The 23,729-nt window shown below is 40.6% G+C and overlaps 1 long non-coding RNA gene across 2 annotated transcripts in view; it reads right to left on the reverse strand.

Moving 5' to 3' along the window:
• Nucleotides 1–17,482, reverse strand: part of LOC110396652 — a 32,004-nt gene extending 14,522 nt beyond the window's left edge. Inside the window, exons 1-3 of one of the 2 annotated variants that reach the window (XR_002437132.1) lie at nt 17,359–17,482; nt 7,886–8,030; nt 7,266–7,697 (exon numbers count right to left, since the gene is read on the reverse strand). This is a non-coding gene — a long non-coding RNA (uncharacterized LOC110396652). Of the gene's footprint in view, nt 1–7,265; nt 7,698–7,885; nt 8,031–17,358 lie in introns of those variants that run through there. The other variant, XR_002437133.1, reaches the window with a different exon arrangement.

Raw genomic sequence — 23,729 nt, forward strand, 5'->3', positions numbered from 1 at the left:
ATGTATGCAGAGACTAATGAGTAATCAGAGAACTAAAGACCACAAGTAGCTTCTCTAGAGTCCGTTTACCTTTTCACATACTCACCAAGAGTGCTGAATTGTCCATTGATGGAAGCCAAAAGTACCATATCCCCAGTACTACCATTAATAAAGAAGGGCTTAAAGCGCTGATACCAACAAAAGATAAACGTGTATTTTTAAAAAGTAATTTTAGGAATCAAGGTCAACTTGTGCTGAGCAGAGGACACTGTACCTATTCAGTAGATAAATGCTTAAGTTGTTCTTTCCCTGAACCTCCACAGCTATTTATGAAGCAGGACTACCATTATCAACTAGAGCTAGGTAAGTGAAAAATAGAAATTCTGAATACTGTCAATTTTTTTTGGAAGGTCTCAGAGCAGAAAGTCATGAAAGCACTTCACACATCTAGTAAATATTTCTCAGGAACTTATGTAAAAAAAAATATTTTAAAGAAAAGATTTTAAATGCATTCAGAAAAAGAACAGCTAGTGATTTTCCAAAAGGGAACGAAATGCACTATATTATTTCCACTTGCTCAAATGGCTTGCTCCCCCTAGCAACGCTCAAGATTTTTTTGTTGCATGAGAAGATCCATGAAATGAGTATGTTGATGGCATTTGTAAAGAGGACACTGCAGGACAGCAATGCATGTCCCTTACATTGAGAGCTCTGTGCCAACATGCACTCATGCCTACACAATCTGCCAGACTGGACCAAAGTCAAATTGGGCCCAGCTAACTCTTGCCAGCTCTGCTGGATATCTTTCACAGAAATACATAGATATTAAATGGCTTTTGCTGTTAAAGCAATGCAGTGTTGCTTGTTCATTTTAACAGGGTTGACAGCAGGACTGCAGAATCCAGAACACCACCAAGAAGAATCAAACAAGGCAGCAGGGAGTCCTAAAGAAAATTCAGTGTTTTATATGTTTTACGTACTTAATTTGTTGGTTTAGGATCACTGGTTGAGAGGTTGGGTCTTCATTTTTTAATGGCAGCACTAATCACTTGTTAAGATGCTTTCAAATTTCATTAGATATTGTTTTCATGTATTATACATAGACTTGCTTGAGCACGTCCAGAGGAGGGCCACAAAAATGATCCCAGGGATGGAACACCTCCTTACAAGGACAGGCTGAGAGCTGGGGCTGTGCAGCCTGGAGAAGGGAAGGCTCCAGGAGACCTGAGAGCAGCCTGTCAGTATCTTAAGGGGGGCTATAAGAAGGAAGGGAACAGATTCTGTAGCAAGGTCTGTGTGACGGGACAAGGGGAAATGGTTTCAAGCTTAAAGAGAAGAGATTTATGGTGAATATAAGGAAAAAGTCTTTTAAAGTGAGGGTGATGAGGCATTGTCACAGGTTGCCCAGAGAGGTGGTGGTGCCCCATCGCTGGAGACTTTCAAAGTCAGGCTGGACGGGGGTCTGAGCACCTGATCTAGCTGTAGGCGTCCCCGTTCATTGCCAAGGAGTTGGACCAGATGACCTTTAAGGGTCCCTTCCAACTCTAAGAGTTCTATGATTTTATGATTATCATTAGTCATAATCTTGTATTAATTACTCAGCAAAAGAAATTCCAGTGAACAAAAATCCCTTTTATTCTTCCTTTTTAATCACTGTAATCTGAAACCTAGATGACTTCTAGGTACAAATATTTCTAAACTGATATCCTATTTGATCACAAGTTTCCCTGTTTGCATTTTTGCACAAGTCTAACACTGCAGAAGGGATGACTGAGAAAGACAAAAGGAGTAAATGCTGGGGAAAATGCCTAAATCAGTCAGCTTCACTTCCACCAGGCCTTTTCAAATTCTTTAATTCCCAGTAACATTCAGATAGAAATCCCTCTCACTCTCATCTAACACAACTGCAAGCATAAACAGCCATGGCAAGGCTGGACAAGACTAGTAAAGATCATTAATTGGTACTAATCTGCAGCAAGATAAAGTGCATTTCCTTGCATAAGAGATAAAATGCTATGATCCTGAATTGACAAAGGGAAATGACTGAAAGGTTCTAACTTACTAGAAGACTAAGATAAGAATGCTGCATTTTGCCAGAAAATTTTAGTTACCGATTCTGCCTCCAGCCTCAGTGGCAGTGGCTAAAAGCTTTCCTGTTCTGATGGAGAAGAGGCAGTAATTTAAAAATATATACATTCTAACATTTGGTCTTAAAGCAGCACTGAGTGCTGCAGTCAAAAGACAGAAGAGCTGTTGTGTACTGAACAACGAGGCTTTAAATGTGGCATTTTCTGACCGCCTGCATGTCACTCTGTTTCTTGTATTGAAGTAGTATCCAATAAGTAGATTGAAGACGAAAAATCTTTTAGTTTAAAAATAACCCTTTTAGCCTCTCATGGTTCCCTGGAAGTATTATCTTTCTTAGAAATGAAGAGGTAAATACAGCACATACAATTCTGAGGGGAAAAAAAAACCTTTACCTTATGCTCGTTAAAGGCTAAATACGGCATTTAAGCTTCCAGCAGACCCATTTTATCAGTACCTTACTGTCAGTTTGCAATCACTTGAAAGCATGCTAAGTAAAGAGTCAAGGATGCCAAGGAGGTATCTTGACATTTGCTGCTCAGCTGCTCTGCAGCAGAAAGACGTCAGCCAAGAGCTGACTTTTTCATAAAGCAAGCAACCTGCCTTCTAGGGGTCAGTCAACTCACAGGACACTTGCAAAGGATGCTTCCCTTTTTTGAAAGAAACATCCAACCTCGAGCAACCTGCCTAGGGTTGAACATCTAACTGATGGACACACGAGGTTAGGGGAAACCGCTTTCACCCACAACACAGAAGGTATAGGCGAGAAAAGGAGAGGCCCAACCAGCAGCACCCAAGGGATCAGCACGATGGGTGTCCTTCTGGTGCAGCATCTAGGATGCAGCTGGGACCCAGGCAGGAGACACTGAAGCTGCCTGGTGAGGGCTGCAGGGGGCACTGGCATCGGTCTCAGCCAGCTGGAGCTCGGTGGCAAACTATCAGAGTGAGGTAAATTCAGTCTTTTTGGCTGCATCATAAAATCCTTCCCAGAAGTACTAAAACTTTAATTGAATTGCTGTTTTCAGTCATTCGATTTTAAAGACCAACCTCTTTTCTGAGAATATTGGGTCTTTAACAACCCTAGTATACCAGAGCAGCATACTTTATGTAATTAAACCAATCTCACAGCAATTTCCAGACTGAGTGCACAGTGCAGCAGCCCCTGGGCTGTCCACACCTTACTCGAAAACTGCTCTTCAGTTAGACTGCACTTGGTGTTGGTGGAAGAACATTTCAACTCAAAGAGGGAGGAAATGGAGAAATGCATCTATCCCCAATCACTTGGCCCCTCTCACATCCAAAGGAAGCATAGCGAAACCCATTCCCACATTTGAGGTGCATGAACATGGTTTACTAAACCCTACACACAAATGGCAATTGCATGCAAGTGAGGCAGCCCAGTACTTCTGTGACTGCTGCTCTGCATACTGGAATAAATCAAAACAGCTACCATGAAATTAATTGGAACTACACTGTTGTGTAAACAAGAGATCTGGTCCGTCTGACATAAACAGATTTCAGCTTATTTCCCTGGCACCTCAAATTCAGAAAGAGATCATTTAAATCAAATACTACGCTTTAAATCTTGTCCCTCCTTGAAAGTAACTGTTATTTACTTCCCAATTTCTTTGCAGATAATGCACTCCTCATTATTCAAGCAAAATCACAAGGGGAAAAACAAATGTTCTTCACATAATTATATTTCAAATGCTTTACTTTCAGCTCATTAGATCTCTGGTATCTTCCTCCCATTCTTCATGCACTCTCTCATTTTTATTCCTCTTCAAAGTCTGCTGTTTATCTAGCAAGACTTTCTGGATAGGAAGCCACTGATACTGCAGATACTGTTATACCATAGCACCCAGTAAAGTGCTGAAGCAGCTGGAATTACTGACCATGAACTTAAAACAGCACTTGCTCTTGTGTTGCTTACCCATTTCTCCCAAGAAAGGCCAACACAAGCATTATTATTATTTTTTCAACTTTTCGCCCTATAAAACATTGTCAGAGGCTCTTTTTTTAAACTTCCTACTCAGTCATTAACACCTTTGAGTTCAGCATCACAGCATGAAGAGAAGGCTAGATTAGTGTTAAGTAGACAGCAGGACTGCAGCAACCTGACGTCAGTCACTGCCCCATCACAAGGTACTATGAAAGCCAGTGAGGCACCTGCAGCTCTATATGAAGTAAGGAAGCAGTGCTATACCCTCCAGCCCCAAAGGCAGTCTGAGACTCCCCTGTGAGACATAAAACAGTGCCTGAAATATAACTATGGAAGTTTGAATGCTAGATAATGAACTTTAAAAATAAATTTTCAGAAGAAAATGGCCAAACATTACCACAGACAGAAACCTGACAACCAAAATCAAAACATTTATACCTCTGTTCTTTTATGTGGTTTTTTTTTTTCCAGAGAATATGCTCATCCTGACTTTTTGCAGGTATCTTTCAGCATAGCACTCACAGAGAACAAGAAGGCCTTCAGCACAGGCACAGTGTGGGAAGGGCAGCCTCCCAGAACTGACTGACATCTGGCTCACGCAGAGTACCGTAGAAGGAAACTGTTCAAACAGTACTGTGGATCTGTAAATAAACTGAGTAAAGAATGTAAGTAAAGGTGACCATTACGACTTTAAGGTGCTGATACTACAACGTTTAAGTGGCTGGTAAAACAGGGTAATTTCAAAGCACCCAAAGCTGAGGAAACACAAAGCTAAGCATTTGTTTGAAGAATACTAGAACAGTACTTAATGAAGAAGCAAATCTCCAGCTTCAGTACACTATGGATTCTGGGGGAACTGCACTGGCTGCTCTTTGAAGAACTCATTCTGAGTTTAAGTAAATAAGCCTTCAGTCCAACTAATAACATCATCTTCCCAAAGTGGCTAAGCATCATTACAAAGGGGATTAATTAGAGCCAGTATTTTTCCCCCAATTGTTAATAGAACTCCCAAATCGAGAGGACAGTCAGTAGTTCAAGCACAGCAGCACATTTGTGTGTTTAAAAATCAAAAAGCAGAGATGGGGTGTCTCCAAAATCAGGAGGATTGGGTTGATTCTTATTGAAGAACGATGATGTTGAATAGGATTTGCAGAGCTCCCCAGCTCTGCTACACCAGTTTTATGGCTAGATAAAGCACACTCATAACGGAGAACATCAATTTCCTTTCTTCAAAATAAAGGACTGCAAATGTGAAAGACGTGCTGAAATACCCTCTGAAAGACTACAGAAACAGAAGGAAAAGCCCTAGAAATCATTGCCTAGCACTTAATTATTTTCTTTTTTAACTGTATATACTCATGAAACCTTGTGGCCAGCTGTCGTTCTCACGCAAAGTGGATATCAGTGTCATGATCAAAACAATAATGAATCTCCCAGTGTCAATGCTAAGTTCAAGACGCTACCTTCTAAAGCATACAGAAAAAGGATGGAGAAGTATTTATTGCTTTAAAAATGACATTTTACATAAACGGATTAAAAAAGCATTTGCAAACTGGTCTGGGTTCTAGCCACGCAAAATGTTAGATTCATTTATGAAAATTTAGATGTTAGAGACCATAATGCGCAAGGTATTACATGAGGTGTGTTGATGCAACTGTCAGAGAAGTGGAAGCATACTTAAGATTGGCATGAAGAGTGTTCAGAAAGAGATTAAATATGCAACATTAAAGTGAAGAGCAGTTATTTTGTCTGAACTCAGCAGCTTGGTTTTCTTTCACTATCCGCATTCACTGTATTGAGTGCTGAATGCTTATATCATCAGGTTTGAGACAAAAAGATAAATTCAGCTCCTTTAGAAGCATCTCAGTCAAACGTGCTTTACTTTTATCAAAAGTACACGGGAAATAAAAACAACATTACTAGTGTTTAGGATTCTGGATTTTTCTTCTGCAAAGGGAAGAAGGGGAGAAGTGATCTGAGGTTAACGTCCTGCATTCTTTTGCAATTATCACAGTACGCACACAAAAAATCACTGCAATTTTTGAGTGCAGGAGTTTAAGCTTAACCTAGCAGCAGGCAAACTGCTACAGCACAAGGTACAAAAACGCTGAAAATTGATAACCAGGAAAAAGTACTGATCAGGATAATAAAAAATAACTATGATACTTTAAGGTGATGATATAGCTATTTTCAGTGAAAAAAGTCATTTCTAACCCTGTACAGAAGCACGTTGTGTCCAGATACAGAAAGGTACATTTGACTACAGGTAGTCATATCAATATGTCTTGGTTTTAATCCAGCATTTAACCTTCAGTCTGGTGGGGTATCACTTTTTGTCCAAACAGAAGTAAACTTCAGCTGGTTTCTTTCTCATCCTACATTCTGCAGGCCAGTCTGAAGGATTGTTTTGCTTGATCAAGTAAAATGGGTTTTTAGCTGCCTGACATGCACGCATCCAGTCTGGTTTCCCCATTTCCCACTAAACAGTCTATATGCAGAGGGTGGATAGGCAAACACACACTGGTTCATTGCCGGTCAGCTTATCCTTTTCCTCCACTTAGCAATTGTATATGAGTATAGAAAAGAGGAAAAAAGTGGTACAGATGAGGTCTCCAAGTCACATACATACACACATCCCCCCAAGGGCAAAACACTAATGTCTGTTGTCACAGTGGTTAATTATAACATGAGACTCCCTGCCTCAGCGTGTCATTTAATATTTAAAAGAGGAGCAAATTTCATTCTAAATAACTTTACTCTCCAGAATAATGACTAAGTGAATTTTATGGATATAGATAGTTTAAAAAAAGGAAAGAAAAAAAGAGTCTTGAAATGAAAATGTATCTTACAACTTATGCCAGCCTCTAGGATGAAGAACAACAACAACATAAAAAACCTAAGACGGAGCATGTTTCTAACTCCTGGCTGAGAAGCCAGGCATTCAGGAGGCAGGAGAGCTGTTCTGACCGGACCTGGCAAACTGCATTTTCCAAAGCTGGAAAATCCATTTTGATCTGTCTTCAGGATGGGTGTACTACTAGCTCTGAGCTTGCTTTTCAGCCTTCCATACTGTTAATTAGAACTGACCCTTTGTGTCTCTCTAAAAGCTTATACTGCAGAGAATAATACTGTGCTGGAGAAGGCGAGAGATCATGTTTGGGATTTTTTCCTATTTTTTTTTTTTATATCTTTTACATTTTTTATTCTGCTGCATGGAAGTTGAAGAATATAGAGAATAAAATTTCTCAACACACTTACAGTTCTTTATTTTTTGAAATGCGGTTTCTAGGAATATTATTTATTGTGTAATATACAAAGGACAGCTCTTACTGTGACAGAAACACACAGTGCATCAGAACTAAGAACAGACCCTCAGGGTCTGCGATATGGCAAGTGATAATGAAATGCTACTTTATTGCCAAAGCCATAAAATTCAATGCCAAAACAAAAATACGGTGCCCAGCTTCTATGCAGAACTGTTTCTTCCTTTGCCTTTTATACTGCTGCACTCCTTCCAAGTAACAGGTAATCTGACCCAGAGATCACGACTCAGACAACCTAAAAATCAACCTTCTACTGTTTGTTTTTTTTTCCCCAAGAACACTGTACCAAAATTATCAGGCCAGAGCACTTGTGTACAGATGAGTCTCTTCAAGCCTCTGAATCAAGCCACTTTCGAGCAGCAACAATGCTATCAAGACACAGCAAAGACGACAGAGCAGTTTATTCATTACTCTTGTATCAACAAACCCAACATTCACAACACTGTACTAAGGGCTTTAGAAAGAAACCATAACGCATTGATTTTTCACAGAGGAAGAGATCCAGAGACAGCCACCCTCTGAGCAAGATTTTTAAGAAGAAAAATATTTCACTCACCACGAGGAGCTTCCAGAGCGCAATCCCACTGTTTTAGAGCCCTCTCAGCCAGAAAACTCATCTCCTCTGAGCACTGCATGGGCCCAGCATTATGGTGAACGTCACAGATCTGGGTTCATATAATGGAGGCTGCAGAGAATCCATTCTAGGAAAGAAAATAGCCCTTCTTAATGACTACACCAATTTGAATAGAAGAACAAGATTACCATGAATTTACAGTGACTTAATTCCCCATAAAACTGCAACAAAGTTGATTCTCCTTTACGCTCAAGTCTTTTTATGGTAATCCTTTAAAATGAGGTAGTAATGTTTAAAGGCCCCTTATATTACTGGAGTAGCATCAAGAGCCTTTAGGGCATGAGAATCAGATGCCATACATGCACAGGCAAATAAAAGCAAAATCCCCTTGAGTGTCTACATCTATTTTTATCATATATACATATGAAAAGATAACCACAGGGTTGAATAAGAACTGCAGGCACCATAGAGATATCCCATTTGGTTTGGTTTTGTGTGGATTTTTTTTTTTAAATAATCAGGAAAGCAGCTGAGGTGCCTGAAGGTTTTAAAATCTGTAGCATGACCTCCATCTGTGAGAAGCGAGAGCAGAACTGAAACAGTGCTCAAGTTTCGGCAAAGCTGTTAGAAAGGGGAGACATTCAGCAATGAAAAATGCAATATTTATAGATTTACCGATCATTTATAGATTTCCTGTATTACATAAGGTATAAAAACTCTACAAGTTGTGCTTTTAGATGAGAGCTAAGCATCATAACCCAAGTAGGGTTTCATTAAAATCTCTTCGGTGGAGAATAACGAATACATTTGCTTAAAGGATTAGTCATAAAAACACTTGAATAAAGGAATGGATGGAACAATTCCATCCAGAAAACTGATCCAGATAGCTGCAGTTGGTTTTCAGAACCTACCCCACATCCAGTGAGCACTTTAGCAAGGCCATATGACTGAAGAGGGAAGTGTACCATCAACACTTGGTAAAGGACTGCCAGAAGGTTCAGAGAGAGACCTCTAATGGCTATGCCTTATTCCAAAGGGAAAATGCTGGTGCAGACAATCCAGCCATTACATCAAACGTGTTAAGCCTGCAGAGACCAGAGCTGCTCCTCCTGCAAAAACTAATTATGAAATTCCACATATTTTATAACTAAGTTTACTCCCAGGAGATGTAAGCAGAGCAGTGAACGCAATTAGAACTGAAAGCTTCAAACCAGTGACACCTCCCATCTCATACTAATTTATGCCAGTTCAGGTCTGTTGCTTTGCAGTATGAAGTTTAACCCAGAGGGAGTCAAGGCATATTAGTTTTCTGACATGCATCATCCTATCCACTGCTGTAAAGTAACTTACTCAGTTTTATCTGCAGTCCCTCATCTGCTTCAGTACTACCCAGCTCATTAAGAGACCAATACTTTTCTCATTTTCTCTATCTTCTTTTTCTCTAGTACAAGTTCTGTTCCTTTTTCTTCTCTCCTTTCTCACGTCAATCACACCACTCCCCCTGACTCGTGTTGTATGGTTTTTTTGTTTTAAATAGGAACGCCTAAGACTAAGAAAGAACATAAAAAATGTGTTTCTATGAAGCCACACATTCTGCTCAGAGTAATGAGAGGAAAGCCACCGTAAACAAACAATTTGGTAATTTCTTATTGAAGTCACAGGAAGTCTGCTAATGTAGCATGATACTGCCTGCCAGGAAACCCCACAGTGAACTACCAGACTGAGAGTCATTACAGAGAGCCATTATTAGGCTATGCAGATGACAGCTATCTCACATTTAGCCGGGTGACTGGAACAGAAGGAAGTCAGCTTTCTTCCCAAGAAACAAGTGGAGAAAGCACTGGCAATCTGCATCAGACTGTTGTCTTCTGAGCGGTATGCTTTTTTTTTCTTTTTTCCTTTACTATTTCTCCTAAATTAAAGCAACATCTCCATTGCTTTGCAACTTTGATTTGTCTTACATGGTTTCCATCTGAGACCAAGGCTCCCCCTCTTGTCATCCAAAGCAAAAACAATTGAAATCTGTTTATACTGCAGATGTCAATACAGCCCTGAGGTAAGTGAGCTGGAGCAGATAACAAATCAGAAATGAAGTGGCTGTAACATGCAGCTCATAAGAAACAGAATAAATAAGTGAGTCTGCATAAGCTTATCCTGGTATCCTACAGCATCCCACACCAACTTGTCCCACATATATGTGCAGCACAAGCCCTGTGCACATCCCAGCCAACCAGGGAGGGATGGGAGCACAAACAATGAAACAACTTGCTTGTTTCCCCAGAGGGAAATGGATTCAGGAACTAATATGCCTGTATGCTCCATCACCCAGTGCAGTACCTCTCAACTGTGGCTGAAGCACAATTAGCATTTGCTCCAGTAGTAATGACCTCTTACAAGGGGTATGAATGCCACATTAATCAGCATATTTTCCTCCCCTTAGGAAATGCTTTGCTCGACTGGGTTACTAGATGTGTTAGGAAAGACATATTAACTCCAAACTGAGTTTTGATGCTACACTTCAGCACAGTTCTTACACTAACACGTAAGAAAGCCTGCCTCCAAGTTCTCCATTTTTCTGTTCTCAAGACAAAGAGCTAAGCTGCAGAGACACAAACTGAGACAAGTAAGTGTACATTTTCAGTGAGCAGGGAGATATGGCTCAATCTGATAAAAGCAAAGATGCACTCAGAAAAAGAAAACAAACAAAAAAAACCACAACAAAAAACTCTTCCTATATCACAAAAACACCATCACTCTGTGGAACACCCGATACAAAGGCACGTACTGGATCACAACACTTTGGCACTACAGAGTGAACTCTTGCTTTCTTACCATACTTGAAGAAATTCTCAAAGTCCTCTGGTGAGGCCCTGGCACTGCTGCCCAGAGAGCTGTGGGTGCCCCATCCTCAGAGAGGCCCAAGGCCAGGTTGGGTGGGTCCTGGGCAACCTGAGCTGGTGGGGGGCAACCAGCCCATGGCAGGGGTTGGAAATGGGTGATCTTTAAGGTCCCCTCCAACATAAACCATATAAACCATTTGATGATTCTATGATTCTCTAGTTATAAGCATATTTCCATACTCAAGAATTTAAGAAACTGTCACAGCAGAACTGCAGAATGAAGCAGCAGTTAGACACACCTTGGTGAGCAAAGGGGCTGTTTTGGTTACAATGAGATTTCACTTAAATGTGAATCACAGGGGTTCCAACTAAGGTTGGAAGGGACATCAGACCAATCCCCTGTTGAAGGCAGGCTGCTTTTAACCTAATTTTACAAGGCCTTTCTGTGGTTTTCTGCCAACATCTCCAATAGAAGCTGTTCTATACCTTTTCTCACCTCAGAGAAACATTCATAAAGCACAAAGAACATCCATAACCATGCATTTATTCTGACACAATCCGTGGGCTCCTGTTTCTAGAAATACAGAAGGAAAGATTTTGTTCACACGGATGTTCATGAAAAAAAGTGCAATTAGTGTTTTTATGTACGCATCCTCCTCACAATGACATCCTCAAACGTTTTAGCAAAACCATCTTTCCTTCAAACCTTCAACCATGCCACCCAATCGTTCACAAAATAAAATATCAAAAGTCTCAGGAAAATAAAAAAATAACGACCTAAGTCAGAAGCACATTTTTAGAAGCCCTTGCAAAAACATATCCATCCTGCATTCAGCACACTGAAGTGTTTATTTACCTTTTTGATGCACAAATAACGGCTGACAAGACTTGCCTCATGTCTACTTTAATCCCCCTATATTTATTACTTGCAGCAACTCACACCTACTTGAATGCAGTTGGAGCAAAAGTTTGTATGGCACATCTTCGAGAAACACCTCACAGATTTCTGCCCTCAGATAATCTCAGCCCTATAAAACAGATGTCAAACAGACTGATGTCTGCTAATGCACTGGGCAACTGTAATTACTAAATAATTAGGGGAGAAACATCTGTTCCAGCACATTTCAATAGTCTGCATAAAGAACACTCCTACTTTCAGAAACATCCAGTAGATGAAAAGTATGTGTTTTGGACCACAGAATTAGAGAAGAATGGTTGTTGTTATTGAGATTGCAGTTTTATGAAGCAGTGTTAACACATCACCGAATCTCATCATTACTCATTAGACATCATGTTTGCACTCTTCACTGAATACATTTAAACACACTTAAGGATGAATCAAAGGATTAGTTTATAATTAATACAAAAACAGTCTTATCTTCCTTTCAAAAACCGTGCCAACAGGTATTTATATCTGCAAAACACATTGTTTTGGTGTTCCCCACAACTGTTTCGAGTGACTGCTTAGCTTTTGATGTCTGCTATGGACCTGCCTTCAGCTGTGTTGCTCACAGCATTTCTGCTGAAACTTCACATATGCGCAGTAGGAACCCCACAATGCTGATTTTAAAATGATAGGCTGTCTTTCCCAGCAGTTTTTCTGCGTAGACAAAACAGAAATTTCAAACGAGCAAGTTGTACCGCTGTCATTTAGACAGTGAAGGTATTGCTAAGAGACATTATGGCAATAATTAATGTGTACAGTGGAAAAATACGTATCAGAAACTGACTTAAACGTCAGTTGCATCATTATTAATTAGCACCTATCTGTATGTAATTATACTATCATGCAGCATACTTGAGTGATAATACAGAAAGAGATGATCTAAAGGAGAAGCAGCAGATCTGTAATTGGGACCGTGAGATACATACGTTGGCTGTATTAAAAGTTTTCCACGTCTCATTCAGAAGCAACTTCTCATTTACAAAAAAGTGTCCAAGATGTGTAACAGTTGTTTAAAACTGGTTCCTGCACTTCTCAAGTAGAGTTGTAGAAAAAATATATTGCTTGAGCAACATGTACATTAGGGAAAGCTAAAGCTAGTCTCGTTTCAGCTTCATCATTTGGTAGAATAAAAGGTGTTGCCTTGGTCCCTGCAATACCTGTTTCACTGATGTTCTTTGACACTGTTGAGCCTGCAGAAGTATGCTTGCACTGACCTCAAGGACTGCAACAAACCTGCCTCCAGCAGTAACACACGTTACAGCTCTCCTCTCCATGTGTTCAAAGCTATGGGAAAGTACACAGCCAGATTCTGACTTGCCTATAATAGCTGTCTATCACACCTGGGCATGCAGAGAGTCTGGATGTCTCTCTGAAAAGTGTGTCAGTGAGTGTTAAGTCCTACCTGAGCTGAAGGGTAGAACAAGCTTGCACTATTCTGTTTGCAAAAAATGCCATCTAGCTTTTAAAGTCCGTGAAAGAACACATCCACTCCACGAAAACAAATTACAAAGAAATTACCAACAAAAACCCTTACGGAACACTTAAGCTGTCACTTCAGACTCTGCATTTGCTAAATCCAGACAGCCCTGCCAAATGCTGCCAGGCATCCATGCCAAGAGGCTTCTGAGAGAGGATGGGGTGACCAAGCAGCTACCATTGCTGCCCCATCCCAAGACTGTGCCCAGAAATCACCAGCCTTCCAGCCTCTATGGTACAATCACTCCTGTTCTGAGGGCCCTTCTCACCTTGTAGCAGCTATTTAATGAAAGTCAATAAAACTACAAGCTCACAGTCTCCTTCTGTCAGAAAAATCCTCAAAAATAGTCAAGACTGATGTCTCGAAGTAATTGCAGTGGTGGCTCAGTAGTTCAAGAGCAGGTCTTGTCCCTTCTATCCAGATTTTGTTTGGCTTGGTTTTTAATCACAGATGGTGAAGTATTTCTGTGCTGTCCATAAGAGCACGATTCCTCAGTCCCATTTTGTAGTAACAGGCTTATCTATACCCCAGACTTCTGTGCAAAGAACTCCAAGCTGTAAAAACTCTGCAGTATTGTGAATAAAGGCTACATTAAGCAATTAAACTACTTTTAACATGTGTTTTATTTCCTGGATTCCAACTTCGTCTGTGCCTTCCCCCCTCTCTTCTGCACTCATCATCCATCTTAAGTCTAAAATAGTAGCAGCTGAGCACATAGCACAAGCTGTCCTTGTCTAAACATGGGAGGTGAATGCATATGAACTGCAGGACCATTTCATTTCATAGCTGTGAATTGTGAACGCAGGAAAAAAAAAATCAATAAAAATCAGCTGCTATCTGATCAGAATCAATCTGGGGCAAGTTTCTGTCGTAACTATAAAAAGGCTTTAACTGCAGTCCAGAACTGCACTGCATCATTCATAGTAGAAGGACATTCAGACTGAAAAAAAAATCACTAAAATAGCACAATAACTACAATAAAGCATGCAAATAATTCTACATTAATCATTACAAATTGTAAGAGTTTCAGACCAAGGGGGTTCACTGTGCTGTATATAAGCATCCTGTAATTCCAGATGAAAGCTTAGGCTACATTTCTTTGAACCTCTCTCATTAATAGAGAAATGAGGCAGTAACAAAAGAAAAACAATGGTGGAAATAAAGATATTGCCTGTAGCAATATTTGTTTACTCTAAGAAGAAAAAAAAAATAGTACTTTCATTCCTAATCAGAAATCTTGTTAATGATTAGAAAGTCAGTAACAGCTATATTGCAACAATGAGCCTTCCCAGCACAGGAAAGACACATGTAACAAAGCTTCCTCTGAGAAGCTGGGAATTCTTTAAAGAAATCTTAACTAACAAAAAAAATTGTTTTTACGACAAAGTGTGTAGCATGGCAGCCTGCGCTGTTTGGAAAACACTTTCATATAACAGATAAGATTTGAAATTTCTCATCTGTCTGACCTCAGGGTCAACAGAGGCTGTCCTGTGCTTTACTAGAGTTCACCCACGTAGCCAGTCTGGCTGGTAATGCTCTGTGGGGCACAATGACATCCCACCAACTTGGGAGCATGGCAGCAGTTGTCTTTCCAGGGTTTATGCAGCAAAAGCTGCTCATATTGGCCCCACAGCCAGTCATGGAAGAATCCTAATTGCAAGCATAGAAGATCAAGATTTCACTGTTTTATACAATAATGGGTGAGTGAGAAGAATAAAGGCCATGTTGGAATGGTTGATTTCCCCCGAGGAAAAAAGCTCTTCCTCCACACACATGCAAAAGACAGACAAATTCCAAATGCACAAAACAAGCTGCCTTTATCTGGCAGAGACATAATTCTAGGGCTGCCTGCATCTCAGTATCTGATGATGTTCTTCCACCTGCAGAGATAAACAGATTACCTTTCCCAAGTGACAAAATGCAAAAGTTATTTGTATCCACACCCCTAGAGACCATCTCAAGTAACCAAACACAATCAGGTAATTACAAAAGATCAGGCTAGGCAGATATGAAGTGCTGAAATTCAGCCTTCCTAGGAAAACAAATTCCTGTTACCGGCTGTATAAGAAACATTACTTATTTATTGACTAATAATCAGGAATATTTCTGAACTCTTTCTTCCCGGTTCTATATTCTCTGTGGCTTTCATCCCTCTCCTTCCATCCATCTCCTATACAGCTCCAGTGCTCATAGCTCAGGCCCAGCACTAACTCGAGCATGTCAGAAACTCCATCTTGCATCCCATAACCTTTTCAGCTAGGAAGAATACGTCACAAAGCGACCCTTGCTAAGACTGCAAAGATGTTCTGACCTCTGGCAGCCCCAGCATGTCCCTGAGAAGACTGGATTTCCCCCTTAGTCCTCTCTGCTGGGTCCCCACTGTTGCAGTGCCCAATTCTGTACAAAGTCTTTCTTATGTTAGATTTCACTCAGTCCTTCCCATGTTAAGGAATACTTTATAACTGTGCAAACAATGGCACGGTAACTGCTCAGTAGTCTTGGTACCAAGAACTGGAGTCAAACTTAAGATGCCCTTGCACTCTGCTGCAAATGGGCATAAAACACAAGTTGTGGTTTAAACAGAAAACACTAATACAATGAAAAAAATCAAATGCTTTGTGAAATGGAAATAGGATGTTCAGTGCATAGCATGAACCTCTAAAGCCATTGCCAAGGTCCATTTTTACTACTGATAGGAAAGGAATATTCAAGTCCCAGCACTGATTTTGAGATTGTCCCACTTCCTTTTAGAAATAAAACCTTTAATTCGTGCTCCTTCCAGAGTGTGACTACATCCATCACGGTGATCAGCAAGCCCAGCAAAAGCTTGTCAATAACTGAGCACAGGTGGGCAAGATGCCATTCAGGATCAAATTCACTACCAGCTATTCCTGAGGATGTTTGGAGGGAGTTTCTCAGCCTTGATGAAACGTCCCAAAATGTGATCTGTTCAGGTCTGGTAGGCAGTAAAAGCACTGTACCTCATCTCTTGGTCCGTGTACATCATAGGTTAGCCCAAGTGAAACATCTGAAAGGTTATCTTACAGCTACTGGTGCAGATAAGTAAGAATACAGGAGCAGGTAGATCAATGATCATAAAACAAAAAAGTCTTCCTCGCTGTTCTATTATGAACTTAATTAGTAGAGACAGTTTATTCATTTTGAGTGTTTTATGGATGCAAACAAATTCTCCAACACCAATATAACACCTACATGGATAAGCAAGCATTGGATACTAGCTTGTCTCCTCCACAAAATTCTTTGGAGGTCAGGTGGATGGAAAATTCTCAGAATATCTACTAAATAATGCATCTTCACACAGTTAAGTATAATCCTTTCAGAAACCTTCAGCATTTAGAACTAGTTAATTTTCAAAGTAATTATCTGACAAGTCAAAGGATACAGAAGTACCAATTTGGATGCCACAGCCCAGTCAACATGAATTATTTATATAAATTTATGACTGAATAGGTGAACTTCTATGACCTGGGTCAAGGCAAAACGATTTCTGAAACTTGAGCGTATTGAACTATGATGATTTGCAAAGTTCAATATATTTTCCTTCCTGATGAAAAAACTCATATTTTTATAGCCACAGGATCATTTATTTGATATGAAATTAACAGCAATTCCTTTTTTCACAAGTCTGCAAATCTTACACTTGGCAGCAATTGGAAGCCCTGTTTTGTCTGATACTGAAATTACAAGTGCCAAAACAGAGATGAGTGCCTGAGAACCTTAGCAGGAAGGGAAAGAGGAGAGCAACCATCTACTTACTGCCTCTGAGGTGGATGGTCTACTGCTCAGATGGCACTAATAACTCCCAAACTGCAGCACTCTTTGTGGCTGTCTTCTCCTTACAAACAGCGTGTTTTCTACTAGTAACATCTCGTAACGTCTCCCAGCAGCAGCAACTGAACTAGCAAGTATAGTTACTGAAGGCACAATTAGCAAGGATATTTCTGAAAAGGTTATTTCCAGATTCGACTTCCATCTCTCGCAGTCATTGCTTTCAGGGCATGGCCACGTCTCATAAGTTCACTTAAATTCACAGAGCCTAACAGAAAACAGGGATTGCCAGTTGTTCTACTCACAACAAAGTGAAATCAATCTTGACAGGTTCTTGGCAATACCAGGTAAAGCATTCACAGACAGACCAAGAGTCATACACAGAAAGAAGAACAGAACTCACCCCGCTGATGGAAAGGCTCTCTGACTGCACAGCAAGAAGCAGCCTAGGTCCAAGAGTTGCTCTCCCTTCAGTGCTCAGCCCTTATATGAGCTCAGGGAGGCCCCACTCTGAGTCCACCCTTTCTGGCCACCTGGGGAGCACAGGTGAAAACAATTTGCCTGTGCTCCCTGGAACAGCCACAGCCCTTCACCAGGTGCTCAATCACCGGTTCAAGCTGTGCTCTAACAGTTCCCCTACACCAGTGAATCCTGTGCCTACAACATCAATAATCTTAAACACAATAACTTCTTCCAATAAATTCCTTATCTTTCCAATTTCAAAGCCAGGAAAAAAATTGTACGGTTTCCTGTGCATAGTCACAAGCAATCCAGTCAGCTTCAAAGATTATCATGATTATAAGGCAGCAACAGAAGTGAATGGGGAAAAATATATGCTTGTGTCTGAACAAATAAATAGTACATAAGGGAACAAAGTGAGTTCTTTTTCATGAGTTTTGTCACAAAAAATGGTATTTTTGAACATGAAATGTTTGCATGCTCTGGCCAGCCAAGCAGAAAAGGCTGATGAGAGGCTCACAGACCCCCATGGAGGAGGCTGCACAGCTGCATCACCTCACAATCACCCTTGCCCTTCCATGACCAGGACACTGAGATCCTTGAGTCCCCACCTCAGGGCACGTCAGCTGGGCACAGCCGCAGCCCACAGGAGGCACTCTGGATGCAGCTGAGCCCTGCCCTAGGATGCAGAAGCTGTTCTGTAGATTGCATGGGCAACCGAATTGCTAAGATACTGTGCTCTGCCTACCTCCAGCTGTGAGATAGTTCCATCTGCGCATCCTTTAACAATCTGTTTTTCTTCTGATGAGGAAAAATTTTAAGTACTATCAAAGATGCTAACATAAGTAGCACTTCTATAGACAGACTGCCTGAAGTTTTACTTCACCTCCAGCCAATAGAGGAAACATTACTGCGGCCGCAGAACTGCTTTTCTGTAGTTCTGGTCTATAACAGTTACTGACAACAAAAATGCTACTGAAGAGCGACGTTCTGCAACTCAGCAGCACGTCTGCTGTATTCCCATCTGTTTTCCAGAGAAGTTAAAAAGGTAACTCAGAACCACGCTCTTACTGGCATGCAACAAGTGCAATATCAGTGCTGTCAGCCGATGTCTGTCTGAATGAAATCCCCGTGAGGCATGGCCCCCTGCCACAAGGCTGCAAAGTGAGCGGTGAAGAAGCTCGCTTGGCTTTCTGCACTCAGCTCTGAGACAGACTGCTTCTATGCAGCGTGGTACAGATGGTGTGAACTGCTAGACACAGATAAAAGCAAAAAAAAAAAAACCCTGAAGATGTGTAAAAATATGCAGGAGGACCTAAGAATTAACAGAAGACCAGTAAGATCGGGAAGAAATAACTACATGAATATTTTGGCGCTAAAGAGAAGCATACATGAATTACTTAACAGGGAAAGGGGGAGATGCATGATACAGAAATCCAATATTGTAAACATTTAACAAATACTGGCCTGTCATCCTTAGGAAACAATGTTTAAGAATGTATAAGGAAAACTTAAGAACTAATTCATCTGCTTATTTCAGAGCTGGCTAGTTTAAAAGTAGGTGAGATGCTTTCAGTACTCTGCTACAGTGTTTGAAATGACTTTGCTGTACCAGAAATCCTTTGCCTTTCTGCCAGATGTAATCAGGATTTGTGAACTTTTTAGTTGGAAGCCAGCATCACTGGGAGTCTTCTGTGGTTACACAGGAAACTGAGGGATGCCCTTGTCCTCAATGATCTTCTATCAAGAGACCCATAAATATGAGTTTGTGACATGATGATCCTCGTGAGTATGAGGAAACTTAGAAGGTACCATAGGCCTCCCCATCAAACCATGATTTTCCATTAACTCCCAGCTATTCTTTCCTGCATCTCACAGTAGGCAGTAGGAACAGACCTTCAGTTCTACTAAATCTGTGTGGTGGTGGAAAGCCAAGTTAAAAACCCAGTCAGTAACTTCAAATTCCTCTTGCCAAGTAAGCTGCTGCTCAGAAGGGATGGAAATTGTAATGCGAGCTTGTCTGAAGTGCAACCAGTAACTCACATTGCTGCAAATAAAATTACATATATACATTATAGGCTTGATCCTTTATTTTATTTTAAGGTAATGTAGAACAGTATGCAAACAAACTCTAGGCGTGCTACTTTGCCCTCTGGATTTTAATAAGAATGAAAATCTAAATCAAAGTGTGAGAACAGAGCAATAAAAGTAATATAGATACTATTCTGTTTTCTATTATTTTATAGCAATTTGCCAGTCACTGAACTTCAACAAATGATATTATTGAAAATACACCTATTATGAGTTTGGTAACAGCTTCTCATCTCCTGTTCACAGAGCCTAAGATATTCCCCAGTTATTGCTGTTCTTCTCAGTGTATTCTTCTAGCAGAATTAAAGAAAAGCAGTTTTCAGTTGCAAAGAGATGGTGAGCTAGGCCGTGCTTTGGTGCAAAATGTAATTGCTTATCGTTACTGTCTAAGCAAAGTAATTTTGGCTTTTAAAAATTGCAAATCCACATAAAATTGGAGTTCACGAAGCATTCAAGCTGCCATGAAATGACAGTGCAGACAGATGAGTTGTGATGCTTGCAAAATTCATTGTTAATAGATACTCTGTCAGTGTTGACGTCTTGCTTAAGCACTCTCTTTCATTAAGATCTGTTTACTACCAAGGAATATAATCTCTCCAACCTAGCAGCGTTCTTGCCATTTACAGTATTCCAGGTAATCAAAATGCTACAATTTCTGAAAAGCAAGACTCCTTCAGAGAAAGGTCAGAGCAGTAACAGCAAAGCTCAGGTGCTCTGAATATAACTGTCCTCACAAAGGAAATAAATCACGAGCAGTTATTGCATATCTCTATTGCATGTTCCGCTGAAATAAACGTTGAGGTTTAGATAGAGTCAGCCATCTATCTCAGGGACAGCACTAGATTAGTCACAGAAATCCTGACAATTTTTCTGTGAATAGCACAGCAGCTAATGCAATACAGTACATATAGAGAAGAACATTCCAAGCCAATTAACTCTCTTTGGTAACATAACTACTCATTTTAAATCAAAACAAGGCTGTCACTCCTCTTGGATCAGGGCTAATCCACTCCAAACCACTGAATTCATCTGCACGCATTGTCAAGGATCTGCTTTACAGCTTTTCACTCCAATAACCTGAAGCATTGCCAGCTGAACAAGGAGCAGCATGACATTGCATACTATAGATGTGGAAAAGCAAGAAAGGATTTGTACCATTATCTGTGGTTTTCATGAGTCTTTAGCTACGCAATAAGAGCATTAGGAACTGGTTAGCAAATCATAGCAGGGTAAAGCTATAACAACATGAAAAAAGAAGAGAAACTTGTACCCTGTTTTGTTTGGTTCTCCCCATCACCCAGCAAACAACAAGCAGGTAAAAGGTGACCAAGCTGGGCCTTAGCATTCCTAAATGTTGGAAATGAGTGAATGCTGAATCCCTGCCTGTACTCCCTTGCTAACAAGCGGAAAGTTTATTTTTGCTCAGATTTTCTGTACTAAGCGATAAGCACCTATCTAAAAGACATCGAGTTTTCTAGTGAACAACTCTGCACCACAGAAAAATCAAAGCCCTATTCTGCTGTTCACCTTTCCAGAAACTATATTAAAAAAAACTAGCAGAAATCACATTTTGATAAGAGTAGATAGACTGCTAGGTAGCTTTGCAAATACAACAAATCAATAATGGTTTTACGCCATCTGAAGATTTCCCCTGTTCCTCTATGATAAGAGTATACCTATCATGTCCTACAGGCTGCAAGCTACCAGCCAGGCAGCTTGTGAGTGCTGCACAACTATCCCAGCTCAAAATTCTGAGGAAAGCCACTGATAAACAGAAGATAAATGCTAACTGAAAAGTGCTCCCTCCCAGTCAAAGAGAATTGCTCTAAGGCTTATTAATCGAGGCTAAGTGCATTTAGCAACCCGCAAGCATTTGCTGCCTAAAACAGCTGGATTTGAAATGTTAAGCCTCAGCTTTGATTAACTATCCAGCAAGGTATGATGGCAGCTTTAAGACATGGAATAGATTTATCTTTACAAAGACAGCAAAACGTTTTCTCTCATTAACTTCTTTCAAAAGTTAATGGGGGAGGCAGCAAATACACAGATCAGATTAACAGAGAATGAGACACTGACATTTTTCTGCAGCAGGAGTAAACAGCGTAAGTTTTAGATGAATAGTCCTACTTCAGTGTTACCAGAGGTATTTTTGGTGCCCAAGATAAAACTCACAGCAGAGGAACATTTAGCTTATACAGTGCAATACCAAAGGAAAAGCCACAGGTGGTGGCTGATTAGCTTACCTTACATCTAATGAAATTCACAAGATCCTCCCTGCGTAAAATGGCTGCACTGATTACATGAACAATCCCTGGGAGCATCCATGGGGATGCGGAATGAACAAAGTAATGGATCCACAGCTCTGTGCCCTGCAAAAGTGATATGTGCCATTCCAAACAATCTAGTAAATCAGGTTTTAAATAGTCTTTAAGGGAGATTGAAGAGAATTTGAAGTTCAATGAGTTAATTCACCAAAATACGCTTTCCAAAGCAGCATTTTAAGGGATTACAGAATCACCAAACTCAGATTATTACAAACATGCAATTAAGTCACAGACTTTTTCTGAGGAAATAATTGAGCCTTTTTTTTACGAAGACCTGCATAGGCATCACTCACTTCAAGGTTAAGGTTCTTAAATTCACATAGGAAGACCTCATCACTCTTCAACTCCCCACATGCTGCCTCATCTCACACAGCCTGGGGACTGGGAGTTTCTTCACTGGGATCTGGTGAGTGCAGGGGCCTCAAGCAGAGCTGATGGAGGACAGGTGTTGCACTCAGATTAGTGCACACAAGAGCATGTGCAGTGTTGCCACAGGAGGGAAGACTTCTGAGCTCGAGGAGGCTCTGCCTCTATTTTCCCCTTCTGGCAGAAACAATAGATGGGCAGGATTTGAAACTGCAGCCAGACTCCAATGCTTGATGCGCAGCCCATGGGAAAGAACAGAAACTGTACAGGAGCTGGTATGTTGCACCTAGTTTCCTTTTCGTAGTAGCTTTTCTGATCCTGGTAAATAACATTCCTGTTAAGAAGTTAGGCAGATTTCAAACTTCAAGAGATTGACATTGGTTTCAAAGAACTCCCTCAGGCACTTTTCCCACATGCAGTTTCTCAACGCAAAATTTCACTAGCTTGCCTTCACCACTCTGCCAGTTATGTGCTCATGGCACAGTCATAACACAATCATGCTCATCTGAAAGGATAAATGCAACAAAAAATATCCATAATCTAAAGCAACAGCACAGCTGGGACAAAGACCATCTCTAAGTACCGTGCTAATGCCTGCTAGACCAAATCTCAAAGAATTGATGGTTTCTCCACCTGCAGCCCTCTTGAATGACCAAGTGGGCTAAGTGTATCGCTGGGCTACTGGATTAAACATAATACTGAAAACAGTCCTACGGAGCGTTCTCACAGTTCCCTTTCAGTGGTGTGACTCTTGTAGATTAAGGGAGCATCCACACAAGCTGGGCTCCCAGGCTGGGTTGGGAACAATATAAAAATACAAATACAGGTGAAGGCAAATACTGTTCTCACTACCTGAAGCAAGAGGCAACCAGCTGCAACTATTCAGTGTCAAATAAGACAACATGAGATTCCTTCCTGACAGTGCATTACAGACAACCTTATTAGCTACAAAGACTTAACTCTAAGTGCCTCCATGGGTATCCTGAAGTAAACCAAAGTAGAACTACACAACACTGAGTCAGGGACAAGAGCAGCAAGCTTTTCACCCAGTAGGAAAGGACACAGAGGCACAGCCAGGTGTTGGTAAGAATAACAGCGTCCTAACTGTGACATGGTCAGCACAAGACAGCCAGATGTCTGAATGGCACAGAAAACACTTCATGGGAAGAAACACGCTATCCAAAGAGCCTTAATCATATTTGCTGTTTATCCCCATTTACTTTAACCTGCATGCACCCTTCTGAATTGACATTTATGCATGCCTTAATCTCTGAGAATTTTAACCTTCTCTTCTGAAACAGGCAAACAGAGATAAAGTCTTAAGCAGACCAAACCCTCTTCTTAATCCCATAGCTCTACACCAACTCTTTCAATAAATTAAGTGTACCTACAATGTTCCTTGCCACTATTAAATGTTCAGGATCACAGTGTGCTAAACCAATCATCTGCAGTACTGAAGCTAATATAAAATTACCAGTGAGATTTTAAATAGCATATCTACCAACACTGTCTTAATTTTACAGGGTGCACACGA

This window comes from Numida meleagris, chromosome 3 (assembly GCF_002078875.1).
Source record: "Numida meleagris isolate 19003 breed g44 Domestic line chromosome 3, NumMel1.0, whole genome shotgun sequence".
In the NCBI taxonomy this organism is placed as follows: Eukaryota; Metazoa; Chordata; class Aves; order Galliformes; family Numididae; genus Numida; species Numida meleagris.